At 38.0% G+C, this 12960-nt stretch overlaps 1 long non-coding RNA gene across 1 annotated transcript; it reads left to right on the top strand.

Moving 5' to 3' along the window:
• The first annotated feature begins 11127 nt into the window (after positions 1-11127).
• On the top strand, positions 11128-12384 carry LOC135169610 (uncharacterized). The gene is made up of 3 exons (XR_010300229.1): positions 11128-11796; positions 11845-12085; positions 12158-12384. It is a non-coding gene; the product is annotated as an uncharacterized LOC135169610 (long non-coding RNA).
• The last annotated feature ends 576 nt before the right edge of the window (positions 12385-12960 follow it).

Genomic DNA, 12960 nt, shown 5'->3' with positions numbered 1-12960 from the left:
ATCCGAGTGAAAGGTTCCATTCGAAGAAAATGGGATTTCGAATGCGTTTTTTATTCGTTCCTTTGAGTGTTGTACCCAAATGAGGGAATCGGGGCTCACAATGGTGGCATATTTTTTCTTTTTCTTCACGTGCAGGTGAAAGATTTTCTTTCTTGTAAGAGCTAACATTGAATGCTCAAAGCGTTCAGTGAATTTTTGCACAAAGTGACTTGACTGAATTGCGGAATTTCTGAATTTCATAAAAAGTTCACGTGGGAGATGGCGGATGGAGGATATGAATTCACACTACGACATCAACAGATCTTCAGTGAATGGAATTAATCGTCTGAAGTATCGGCGAAACACGGTGTGACCCAAATTCGGGCCCATTTTACTGAAGAGACTGAGGAGCCGAGAAAAATGTAAAAAAACGTAGGAACGGAATTTAGAGAATTCCTGGAGCCCTAGAAAAAACGCAAATCGCGATATAAATCGAATGTTGTCGATTGAGATGCGGTGTCTATATTATTTTCCAAAATATTCGCAAAAAATGAAGTGAGTGAATATAATCAAATAAAAGTTGTGAGGAACAGCGTTGGTTCCTTCCCTTAATGTTCATTAGGAAGGTAAAGACATTTTTTAAATGACCCGGGGAATTTTCGCGCTGCGCACGCAGCCGCCAGAATCGACGGTGGCGCCTCTCACAGTCGGGGTTAGTACTGACCTTGGTGTCAGCTTCTGCTTTAGAGAAGTACCTCGGGATGCCGTGCGGGGCGCTGTGTAGTGCGTGTTCCGCTTATGATTGAGAGAGGTCGCTACATGTAGATACCCTGGGGTCATGGGGATTCCGCTTGAAGGACACAGAGGTCACCACTTGCAGATGCCATGAGACATGCGGGTTCCACCGGCTGTACAGAGAGGTCACGACTATGCCGGCGGTGGTGGGCGGCGCCACCGTCGATGCTGGCAGCTGGCGGCGACAAAAATACTGATATCATGATACCCAACACATTATTTATTTTCGCAAAATGAACTATTTCTATTGTTTGTAATAGGTTTGTAGTTGTCTAAACTAGGAGTGAAATGCATCATCAGTTCTTCCTTTATTTGTAAATAAATAATTATACAGTCCTACATAAGTGGCGACCTCTCTCTGCGGCAGGAGGAACCCGCATGTCCGATGGCATCTGCAAGTGGTGACCTCTGTGCCCCTCAAGTAGAACCCCCATGACCTCAGGGTATCTACATGCAGCGACCTCTCTCTATCACAAGCGGAACACGCACTACACAGCGCCGCGCATGGCATCCTCAGGTACTTTTCCAGTGTTTTGCCGCGCGAAAATTCGGCTGGTCATTCAAAAAATATCTTTACCTTCCTAATTAACATTAAAAAGTAAAATCACCGTTGTTCATCATAAATTTTATTTAATTACACCCCATGATCGTATATACAAACAAACAAACCCTTCATACTCCCGATCCAAAGTCAATTTCTCACAAGATTAGAAACAGTTTAATTACAAAATTTGATTTTTTCTTATCATATATTAAAATTATCACTATTAATTATCATTTTAGGTTTTCCCGTTGCAACCCCTCGTCGTCCAAGTACACAGGGCCACCCCACCCCCACCAATTCAGTTATAAATTATGCAAATGGTTCCGCACCGTCAACGCAATTATTCCAACAAAAAAAGAGTAACATCATTCCCTAATTGCCACTGAAGACAACATCCCTCCACCTCCACCATACAAAACACCCCCATCTACTACCAGGTTTTCACTGATGAAATGAAACACTCACTCACACTCGTATCATTGAATAAACACAAAAGTAGTTGAATTGAAATATATTCAATGGACGATCTACCATACGTTCATACAAAATGAAGGTACCTGTGTTATCATTAATTCGATTGCCTTTGTGCCAATTGGTAATGTGATCGTTTAATACGGTTTCTAATGCAAATAAACGCCCCTATCGTCACTTCTCGTTGAGAATGAACATTACTCCCCTCACATTTACATCCTCTATAGTTGTACATATATGTTGACTATGTACAGTGGGAATGTATCGTAGTCATTGCGGCTGTGCACGTATTTAATGTGAGTACTGAAGGTGTTGGCGTAATTGCATGGCAATGGATAGGAACGTTGCCCTTTGCTATCTACTGAAGCGTTATATCTCCTTACATACGCGTCTTACCGAAATTTATGTAAATATACTCGGGTGTATACCCTCTTTCTCATCTTCAGGTGCTGGGGTGCTTATATTTAATTAAAGTGGAATGATCAATTCTGGGAAAACTCCAATAACAGAGGTAACAGGCACGATGGGAGATGTACCTGGGGGTAATACGGAATTGGTTCATTATTACATGGAGGTATATATTTTTTTAAATAATTGCAGTGATATTATTTTAGTTATTATACTTTAGGTAGAAATTTTCAATGTTTTTTTGGGAAATCAACACGTAATTCAACTGATAATATATAATATATAATATATAATATATAATATATAATATATAATATATAATATATCATTCGGTAATATGAGAAAAAAATCATAATTATAACCAATTAAATAAATAAATTAAAACCAATTCAATCAATTTACCTACAAAAACTTCTTCGTTTCTCCCATAAACACCCCCCACCCCCATCCTCCCCTAATTCACCCCATATCCATTCGTAATCCAGATCTCGTCTCTCCAAAAATCTCCCTTCAACCCTTTCCCCTTAATTTCTCCCTCGCGATTTCCGACACCTTCACCTCACCTCCTAGTTACCATGTTCAAAAATAACGTCTCATCCCCCTCCCCTACCCCTTCCAAGAATCATGACTTTTTAATTGGATTTACCCCCGACTTTTCCGTAATTAAATTCCACCTTAAGAACGACAACAGTATTTTATTAGACTCGTTTTCAACTCGACGTTTCGGGGGAGTTTTCAAGCTGCCAACAGTGAAAATTCAACTTCTGAAAACATCGATGAGTTATTGAGTGATGTAACGTCTGAATGACGGACTTGAAGGAATGATAAAAACTCAATAGGGAAAATAGGAGAAAATAGGGCGCGTGAAACGTCGCTTTGGATATTTAAATCCAGCCACTGTGGGAACGATGGGGTGGAAACTGAAAAGTTTTCGATGGCTTTGCGCGATACTGCGGGCACGGTTGGCGCCAGTGGTGAGGGGGTGTGTGAGGGGGGATGGGTGGAGGGTAGCAAAGGGGGTGAGACACTCAATGCAGCCGAACGAAAAGCAACAGAGTTGTCGAAGCGTGACGTGTACTCTGTATGTCAGATTTTTTTTTTTTTTTTGTCATTTCTTTTCTCTCACTTTTTTTCCCCACCCGAGAAAAAGGGATGTAGTGTGCTAGCACTAGCAAACGCGCAGAAAGGGGCGGAGTGGCCTGGCCCGCGCGCGGAGATAGGGTGGGTGTGTCTGCCTGTGGGGGATAGACTAAAGAGGGGTTGAAAAAAAAAATGTATAAAAGTGAAAAGCAGGTTTTCGGTGAAAGAGAAAGACTGGTCAGCCTCTGCCGTTAGTACAGACGTTATCAGACGGAATATTGACGGAGAGGGGAGTTAGGGGGGAGGGTTCGGGGGAATTATTGTCCGGAAAATTAAGGTAATTTTTTCTGGTTGAGATTCGATGAATGAAAAAATTATTTCTGAGTCAGGTTTTTCAGGGAATTTTTAAAAAATGTTTTCTGGGGTTGAACGATTCCAAAATTGTGATAAAGGGGATGGGGGTAGGGTGAAATGGATCGCTCCATTTTCGTCCCGAAAATCAAAACAAATTGTATTATCTAGACTCCAACATCCACTTGTCCTTCAAAACCCCAAATTTTAATAAACAAATCACCCGAGACATTAAAATTTCAATTCCATAAATAAATTCAAACAAAATATGAAAATCGAAAAATGCAACAAATTATTCTGAATGAGTCTTCATGCTTTTCCCATCATAAAGTTCGAGGTGAAACAAAAAAATCAAAAAACACAACACGAACTTTTGATTTTCCCAAATTATAAAAAAATCGCATGATGACAATCCCCTCTACAATTACTCCAGTCCAACCACAATTTTCCCTGAACTTTTTCCACCCCGTCTGCCCGCAGGGATAGCCAAAAGAGGAATCAAAAAAAAAACCGAGTAAAACTGTAAAGCAAGACTGTTTTATTCCAGTAAAAAAAAACTACCGACCACCCCCCATCTTTTGCACAGGTATTATCAGGCGGAAAATACACCGGGAGGCGGTGCGAAAAAGAGTTTTCACCGCGGCTAACACATATATACGTATACCGCAAGTATTAGCACTAGTATTGGTGTCCCCGGAGAAGCCACTTGGAAATAAGGGTTGGTTTTCACTATAGTGGGCGGTGGGGGAGCTCTCACCGTACCCCAGGGCTTTTTCGGGTAAATGGAAAGAAGTAATAAACGATCTACTTTCAGTTGCTAGATACAACCCAGTCTCCTAAACTACCCCGAGCCAATTTAAGTTGTTAATTGTTGAAATAAAGGTAATTTCTTACTCCGAGTGCATTACCCAAATGAGCTTGCATGCCAATATGCCAGCGATCAGATAAGAGATTATTTCGGTCTTCGAGGGAAAATTACTTGATATGCACTGGGCGACAAAATTAGTTCTCTATAAAAGTTCTTCTAAAAAAATTGAGAATAAAAATTACGTATCTGATCCCTAATTTTAGAGGGAAAGACAATTCCTACGAGTTCCCTAGATTAATTTAGTGAATCATAGGGACTTTTTTTTTAGAGGCTAGCTCAGTCGGTAAGAGCGCTCGGCGCGACATTGGGAGACGGGTTCGATTCCCCATTAAGCTAAAGTGGATATTTTTCTAATTCTAATTCTCTTCAAATTGTTTAACGTCTAAAGGTGACTTTGGGTATTTTTGTTGATTTTGGGATGAATTTTCTGGGGTATGTGGTGGCTCAGTCGGTAAGAGCACCCGATGTGATACCGGCAGACTTGGGTTCGACTCCCGGGCTCAACTGCTACGTATTAACCTAGAGAAATTCCGACATTTTGTCTACAAATAAATTTGGAAATTATGAAAAAAAAAAGTTTGTCGCGAGAGTTGTTTCTAAACTGGGCTTTTGCCCATTTAAGAAGAAAAGGGTCACCACGTCGATGATTTGTATTAATAATATTGATGTATTTTAAATAATTTTACAAGAACCCTCAGAAAATATTTCAAATTAAATTGTAACAAAGGCCCTTCGTCCTACCAACAATGGCACACTGAGAAAAAAAAATTGTCAGGAACATAATTTCTGAAAAATCATTTCCAACATACTTATGTCAAGGTGCCCTCCATTTCATTAACCTTTCACTTTTCCATCAACCCCCACCCCCACCCTCTAATTTTTCATCAAAATAAATTTTTTTCCCCCGCATATCAAAATTTTTTCCGTTACTAAAACTAAATTAAACTCCGGTCTCCTGCGACAAAACGGTTGTCTCATTAAAATATCAATCTCAGGGTGGAGGAGCGAGTCTTTGGGGTAATTAACTGGGTAACATTTTACAGTTGGGTATCATACTGGGGATGTTAGATAGAAATCAGGGAAAACTTTTTGACGTTACATTTTGGTTGATGATACTCCACAAGTTACAATCCTCAACTAATTAAACAGTTTTGTCTCTTTAATTAAATGTGGTATTATTTTTACGGTGGTACGAGGGATGATTTATTTTTATTAAACAACTCGAGGAGTTTCCAATATGACTACGGTAGGAATTGCAAGAATTCGGATATTAGTTCTGTGCGCTCGTGCGTTTATCGTAATCGTATGTGCGGAAAAAACCTTGGAGAGGGGGAGGGGGTGGGAGCAGGTGGTATATATGAGGGATATAGTGAAAACGCTTGGATGAAGGACGCAGAGACTTGCCTTTGAGGCTATGCCAAAGAACGTTTTCTGTATGAAAATGGAGCAAACAAATCGCTTGCCTCAGACGTTTACGTAATAGAAAACGAAATAGGATGTCGATGCAATGTGTGTTGTTTTTATGGTGAAAATAAGACGGGGCAGGAGGGGGAGTGAGGACAGGGTGGAATATGAGCTCTGGAATCAAAATTATTGCTGAAGAGAGAGTGAATTTTTTTATTGAAGTGAAACTGCTCCAGCGAGTTCGGAAAAGGTTGTGCGGAACATTTAACGCGCGAGTGGAGGGGGAACAGCGTTGAACGCTCAACGCCACTCGGACGGAGAAGAGCAAGAGAGAAAGATAGACTGCGAGAGGGAAAGAGAAATATGGGGTAAATAAACGAAAGACATTTTACGTAGTATTTTAGATATCATAATCGAATTGTGAATGTTATGGATATTAATCTGTTAGAGATCAGCGGCGATAATTAATTTATAAATGTAATTAAATAATAATTGGAAAAATAGGGAATTGGGATATTAATTTACAAATGTAATTAAATAAAAATTGGAAAAATAGGGAATTGGAGAGAGAAAATATATTTTAATTAATTTACGAATTTTGAAATTTAATGGGAAACTCAAATTTTTATGGAAAAATCATAGTTTCTTCTGGTTTTTTATATAAATAAATGACATTTGTTAAAAATCAAGTGCGAAAACATTAAAATATTATCTTCGTGGTAACGTCCGTTGGATTCGTGCCAGAAATTAAACTTTTTCATTCTCTAAATATTTAAAGAAAAAAGTAATTTCACTGAGCATCGAACTGGCCCTCCTCCACCTGCATCCGCACACGTGATTCATCCTGTCAACGTTTATAACGTATACACTGAATATCCACCAGACACGTCCATTAATTTAAAACCAGTGATTTCGCTTTTACATCGTTTTCTCGATGGTAAAAAGCGTACGCAACCCTCGCCCTCCCCCCACCCACACCTTCTCGATTTGACGTTTGGAATGAGGAGGAAAGCACTTTGCTGATTAAGCGAGAACTGTTAAATGTCAAAACTCGAAATTGCTCGTGAACTGTGAAAAAAAAAAACAAAAGTGCAGTCACACGACGAGAGTGATGCTGAAATCGTAGCGATACAACACTCGAATAGATTCTTTTTCCTTTCATTTTTTCGTGATAGTTTTATTTTTGTAACGTGGAAAACGACTCAGTCAAAATGCCCCAGAAAATTGTCTTTTACATCACAATAAAAGCACTTTCTGCTTTCAAATGAAAGCATTGTACTCGGGAATTTCGAAATTTCCGAGTTTCTTTTATCAGAATAGATAATTTCAAGGTCAGAGGGCGCGTTCTGGACTCGAGAAAATTTTATGTTCTCCTAAAAATATTCTATTTTCTCACATTGTTTATGGGGTTGTGGGTTTTTTTCTCGGGTTTAATGCAAAAAATTCTTGCGGAGTCAAGTAAAAATTCCTAAATATTGGTATAAGAATTCCTCCGATCTTAATACTAGAATTTTTACTGACCTTAGAATTTACCTAAAATTTCCCTGAAAAATTCGTGCTGCACTCGTTAAATTTCCGTTGCTGTCGTAAATTTTTCTGGTTCCAAAATCCTGGAAATTTTCTCTTAAAATCTGAAAAAAAAATCCGCTGATCGAACTTCTCTGGTTCCCATCAAAGAAATAGGAAGAATTTCCAGGAATTCTCTTAAATAAAAAATTATAAACCTTCAAAAATTTATACTGTTTAGTAAATTATACGAAGTCACTATGCCCTCAGTGAGTTTTCGAAGGGGGGGGGGGGGTATTACTGGACCAGGACTTATATTGCAGTCTATTTCACGTATCACGTCTTTTTATTTATTTAATGACAATGACCATAAAGCAATTGTTAATCCAATGGACTAGAGACACTGTCTCATAATTATTTACACTTCTATATATATATTTATATCTGTAAAACCATAATAAATGAACCACGCTAGCAATTAAATTCAATAAATATTACAAACAATTTTGTTACAACAATTGCTATACAATAAAATGTAAATATTTGTAAAAACTTGGCTGTAGGCCCTCGGGCGATGGCCAGCTGCAAGTTCCTGCAAGAACTTGCACTGAATTCTCTTAAATAATTAAATAATAATATTACAAATTATTTCCAAAATTTACAATATTGACAAGAATTTTTATGTGTTAGTTAACCACTCGATTCTCATGTCCAGCACAGTAATTTTTTCTAGACGTTTCTGTCCATGTCTAGTCTCCCTGTTGGTGTGTCCCACTAAAAAAATTAACACATTACTCAAGTAAATGATTATTTGCCAAAAACATGATTTTCCTCATCGCAGGGGTGCATTCCACACCTTGAAAAATCGATTTCCCACTCAATTGACTTAGGACTGATTGTCAAAGAATCAAATGTTCATCGAATTCCAATGTATTCCATCGGTACTCTCGTTTAATCCCACTCGAAGGGTATGCGTAAGAAGCACTTGCTTGAGTGAAGACAGAGGAGTGGGTGGATAGGTAGACGGAGGAAATGGAGTAGCTATAGTCAGGGTGAACGTGAAAAGAAGGTGGAGATGCCAGTGAAAGGGAGGGATTGACGGTGGAATGGATGGTTCGGTTGAAGCCCCAGTTACGGTGGCTGTATACCCGGAGACCGCGTTACTTCCAAGTGGCCGATGCCTTTTGATCTTAGCTTTCTACGTCTAGACTACGATTCTACGATATAACTGGATCCTACCAGGACCCAACTTATCGAAACTTTACGGGACTACAATCGAGTTCTATTCGGGTGCTTTCTGTCGCTCCTTTCGAGTGTGATATCTACCTCAGCAGGCATCGCTTCGACATCATGCGGAGGGAAATTAGTGGTTACACTTTAATGAGATTTATTTGTGGAAAAAGTTTTGGTGAAGATTTTGGGAAAAAAGCTCCTGAGGAGGGGCCAGACGTCGGTCCTGAAGGGCTTTCAAGTGGTTTTGGAAGAGAGACTTCCAGGATTTTCTGAAAGATTTTTCTAGAGATGATAATGTAGATATTTAATAGATAATAATTGTTTAAAGGGATTTTTCTACTTGATATTGACCACTTTTCGATCCAAATTATATTATATAGGAGCCAAAATGGGATAGGGGTAGTTGGACTTTAAAAAATTGATTGTAAAGGTTTTGAGGAAAAATGTCTTTCGAAGATTTTGGAGAAAAAGCTCCTGAAGAGGCTCCAAACGTCGGCCCTGAAGAGCTTTCAAATGGTTTTGGAAGAGAGACTTTCAGGATTTTCTGGAGGACTTTTCTATAAATGATAATGTAGATATTTTGTAGATAATAATTGTTCAAAGGGATTTTTCTACTTGATATTGATCATTTTTCGATCAAAATTATATTAAATAGGATTCTCAAACCGGATAGGGGTAGTTCGAGTTAAAAAAATTTATTGTAAACGTCTTGAGGAAAAATGTCTTTTGGAACACAAAGACTTTCAGAAATCAGGACATTTTTTTCCTATCATTATTTTACAAATCATTTGAATGAATCCAAATTCCAAATTCCCTGCGACAGCCAGATAAATTCCTCAAAACTCCCCTCGATTTTTGTAAATTTCCTTCAACAATAAATCACCAAAACTAAAACTACCAGAATCCAACCACTTCTAATCCCCAAATCCCCGAAAAACCAACATCCCTAAAATTCAATGAACCTCCCTCACCTCTTTTCCCTGATAAATTATCATCGTCGAGAGAATAACACCGACGATCTCCATAATAACGGAAATATGAACTGAGCAGTAGACTCGAGTTTCGAATTTCCCAGCGTCTTTAGCATTCATCGTTCGTCGAGGGCTATAATTTAAACAGATTTAATTTAAACTCCAACATGGAAAATCTCCATAAATAATCCAGAAAATCCTTCCATCCCACTATCTCCATTGATACATTCTCCACTGTCCCCACCGGAAATTGATTAATCGATTTGCATTTTTTTTTCAATCACTAGCCGTTCTCCAGATCCAACTCGACATTCTCTATTTCCTGTTTCCACGAGTCGTATACCTTCTTTTACGTCAGGAAAAAAAAAGAAAAAAATCCGGGAATTGGTACACAGTCAGTGGAACACCGGTGGGAGAGGCTGGAGAATCGAGTTGGAACGGAGCGCGAACCTGAGGTAAATTGAAATCCAAAATCCTCTGGTGTAAAGGAACTAAAGTAGACCGAGTAGAGCTGGAAATGCCTTTGCAAGCATTTTTTTTTCACCAGGAGAGAGAGAGAGGAGAGGAGGGGAAAAAACTCAGCCGTCATTTCCCTCGGATGCCCTTTACACCCAACTGACCACCTTAACTTGTCTCTGCACTTCTCGTGATAGTCAGGACTGATATGTTTTTATTTTCCCTCACGTTTTTACGACTGGCAGATACTGCTTTTGTTTCTAGAACACATATCCAACCGGGCTCCACTGAATTAAACCGCAGCAAGTCAATTGGAAAAGTTTTTTATTAGCTTTGGAGTTTACGAATTCCATTGCTATTTCCTCAAACGATTGAATATACTGCAATCGTTTCTATTTACACGAATCAATGGACCGATCGTGTTTGTTCAATTGGTGTTTACTATTTATTGCAACATTTCAGCCGAGTGAAATCGCGTTTTTGGTTTTTCGTTTGATGAAATTTTTATTATATCTCTTCGGGAAATTGTTTATTTGTTTTACAATGCGTATTTTGCACACTATTTTACGGATCATAACTATCTGATTTTACAGGTCATGAAGATTTCAGCTGAAAATAGACAATTTTTATGTCCAAAATGTTTTTGTTTTTTTTTTTCATTAAATTTTTATTATTTCCCTGGTGAAGATTTTTTGTTTGTTAAAAAAACCATTTGGCACATCATTTTTGCATGAGAACCTAATTTTCCTGGTTATAAATATTTCTGCTGGAAATAGAGAATTTACCTCTGCAAAATATTTTGGAAATCGCCCCACATTTGCAGAATTTCACTGAAAATGTATTTTCAAATATTGCCGCGCGGTGACGTTCAATACAATTACTGACCTATACATCCAAATGGCACATATCAATATCGTTCATGTTAGCGCGTCCCCAATTAATAAATTAATCGGATTACAGGTACTTGAATTTTGCCCCGTCTGATCAATGACGGTTCTCTCACTACTCCGCCAAAAATAAACGAACAAAATTTCCAGAACTCGAGCGAAATCATTTATTCAATTTAGATTACTGATTCGATACCGTTGTACACAAAACACGTCACGGACAGTTCGCAGGCTCAAACTAGTATTTCCCCAGTATACGTTAACCTCGAATTATTAAATTATTCGAGCGTGGAACGCGCTGAAAATAAAGTGGTCAGGGAAATTTTGTCATTGAAATTATTTTCATGGGGATCAATTCATTTATCTCATTCGATTTCCAACTCATCCCGGTATTTCTGTCACATAAATGTTGAATGGATGAAATTTTACAAAAAAGATGAATGAAATCGGATTTTTTCCGACTCTTCAACTTATTCTGTTCAGGAATCTTCGGTAAAAATTCTGTTTCTCGAATTCGAAAGCGAAAAAAGTAACGAATACGATGACGATACAAAAAATAACGATATTCTTACCTCATTGAGACAATCAAAACAACACCAGGGGCGTAGTTAGGGGCTAGGGCCCCTCGCGCCATCTGACATTTGTTTTCAAATTCGAAGTAATCGAAATTTTTGAATCATTTCTGAAACATTTAGTGCACATAGTGAAGATAAATGTTTCTTTCATACTTAATGTGTTCATAGCTAATAATTCTGTTAATAGATCTGTGGGAAAATCGATTTGTTATCAAAATTTCAATCCCTGATCCAATATATCACAATGAAGGCGCAAAATATAATTCGCGTGAGTACATTTTTGTTGAATTAATCATCAAATATACTTTAATTACAGTTTTGCCCCCAGGGACGCTGCCCCCCTCCCCCCTGGAGCCCTACCCACTCCTGTCAACGAGACCCAACTGTTCTAACAACACAATATACAATTTCAATAGACATCTAATAGAATTTTCAACCGAATTCCCTCGATTTTCCTGTAGAATCCAGTCATCCATGACAGCCAGAGACAAAAGAATATTTAAACAATTTGCTCATTAGACAGATCCGAGGATTCGTTCTCCATACGATTGTCAATTGTAAGCAATTTCGTAATTACACTGACAAAGCAATTAAGCCATTTGACCGGATATATTGAACCGACGTTTTAGGTATGAGAGAGACAGTGCTGGGCAACGTTTTCACAGTAAATACATTGGCTCTCGATATAACCACGTAAACAGTGGATGATAATGCAATTTGGATAATACCCAGACGTACTCAATGATGATATAGGGTGATCCAAACGTCATGTGATGTAGGTGCAGATGTGGATAGGTATTCACACGTATGAGCATGGGGTGTTATTCGGAGACTATTGAAAATCATCGAGGGGAGTGGGGGAAACAATATCGATTGAGGAAATAATTATTAGTTCAGAAAAAAAAAATTCAAGGTCATTTGTATTTTATTAATTTTTTTTAGACACGAAAAAAACTGTCGATTTTGGTAAAAAATTATTATTATTATTATTATTATTATTATTATATAGTATATATTATGTGTGATATATGATATATTATATAGTATATATTATATATGATATAGAATATATGATATATGATATGTCGTATATGATATATTATATATTCATTGGATTTTTCAATAAAATGTTATGTTCGACGCACGAATTTGTTTTTTTTTATTACTCATTCCACCCGAAGTCAACAAATAGTATAAACGATGAGTGATACGGATCGAAGCTAACTGTCTCGTGGAATGGAAAAAATTTTAATGCAAATGAAAAACGTTTCATTTACAGCCCAAGGATTTATAGCTGCATGAGGAACGACTGCCATAAAAGTCTCGTGGTGTTTCCAATTCGTCGGGAATGTCACCGGTAGGAATCAAGATAGATATACAGATCCAGTGTACCGAAAAGACTGGGATGGCATCGTATAATGCATTGATTAAC

Source organism: Diachasmimorpha longicaudata, chromosome 15, assembly GCF_034640455.1.
Source record: "Diachasmimorpha longicaudata isolate KC_UGA_2023 chromosome 15, iyDiaLong2, whole genome shotgun sequence".
NCBI lineage: Eukaryota > Metazoa > Arthropoda > Insecta > Hymenoptera > Braconidae > Diachasmimorpha > Diachasmimorpha longicaudata.
Note: the sequence above shows the minus strand (reverse complement) of the source record. Positions and strands in the feature narration are given on the sequence as shown.